Below are 1,701 nucleotides of genomic sequence, written 5' to 3'. Positions count from 1 at the left end.
TCATGATTAAGAGGCCATGCAGGGAGTTAATTACAGAATAGTACCCAGTTTCAAATCCATACACAGTCTAATAAGGAATTGGACAAGTACATTTTAATTGAAGCACAGTGGAATAAATGCTCAATAGGATTCAGTTCAGGGTTTCAAAGATCTCTTAGAGGGACATACAGTCTTGCAAGAGTTAGGAGAGGCCTTTTCAAGAAAGTGCAATCTAATTGGACTAGAGGAATATATGAGGACTAATCATATTTGCAACTAAGTTGGAGGTACTGATGGAAGTGGCATGGTCTGGGCAACGGAGAATTTCCTCCACCCAAGACAGGGTAGGTACAGAGACAAGAAAAGAAAAAGTGGAAGATTCATGGGTTTCACAAACCCTTAACCTTTTTGAAAAATTGAAGTCTAGTTGATATATAATAGCATATAAGTCACAGGGTTCAAGGATTATACTCCCTTTATAGCTATTTTAAAATATATCCCCTGTGCAGTAAATATATATTCTTGTAGCTTATTTTACACATAATACTTTGTACCTCTTAATCCTCTACCCCAATCTTGCTCCTCCCTCCTTCTCTCTTTTTCCTCTGATAACCACTAGTTTGTTCTCTACATGTTTCTTTTTTATTACACTCTGTGTTTGTTGCATTTTTTATATTTCACATATAAGTGATATCATACAGTATTTGTCTTTCTCTATCTGACATTTCTCTTAGCACAATACCATTTGAGTTTATTTTTCTCATTCACTTATCTACATTCCAATGGTACCAATAGCAAACTTTACCCGAAATTCCACACTCTGCCATTAAGCATGTGATTGGGAGCAGAAAGAGGTTATGATTTTAAAAATAATAATCCGGAGTTCTTGTTGTGGTGCAGTGGAAACAAATCCAACTAGGAACCATGAGGTTTCGGGTTCGAACCCTGGCCTTGCTCAGTGGGTTAACGATCCAGCATTGCCGCCGTGAGCTGTGGTGTAGGCCAGCATCTGTAATTCCGATTTTACCCCTAGGCTGGGAACTTCCATATGCTGCAGAAGCAGCCATAAAATAAATAAATAAATAAATAAAAATCCAAAGGCGAAGGATGCTTACTTTCTTCTCTTAGCTGTTTTTGGTTCTGATTTTCAGGGATGTTAAAGACAAAGCTTTTAAATAAAAGTTAAAGAGTTAAAGGTGAAGCTTTTAAATAAAAAGTGTTTTCCAAATGACCTGTTAGGACAGGAGCAAGTACTTAAAAGCCTTATTTGTTGGATCTCGCTAAACTAAGCTAGGTCTCCTGACCCAGCATCCTTAATGCCCTCTTGTTCCTTCCCTGAAATTTTTTTCTGTTTTTTTATTTCCCTAGTAAGTTTTTTCCTTCAAAGGCTAACCCCACCCATTTGATTATTCATCAGTGAATAAGTAAGGAACTCTCTCTTTCGAGCTCTTATACTTTTCTCCTTTATGCTTACATTTTTCTCCCTCATCTTTGCCATCAATTTCTCTCCCTCCTTCTCCTCAACCCACTGATTGGCAAATTTAGAAATTTGACTATGAGGCAAGAATGGAAAATTACAGGAGGATTTCTACATCTCTGAATGAATAAACATCACTCTGTGTGGCTAAATGCATCTGCAGGTACGAATCAATACTTTTGTGTTACTCCATTGCATCACAAACCCCAGAAAGCCAAGCCTCCCAAAATAGTCTCCGCCCTCTT

Source organism: Sus scrofa, chromosome 8 (assembly GCF_000003025.6).
Source record: "Sus scrofa isolate TJ Tabasco breed Duroc chromosome 8, Sscrofa11.1, whole genome shotgun sequence".
In the NCBI taxonomy this organism is placed as follows: Eukaryota; Metazoa; Chordata; class Mammalia; order Artiodactyla; family Suidae; genus Sus; species Sus scrofa.
This window is presented reverse-complemented; position numbering follows the sequence as displayed.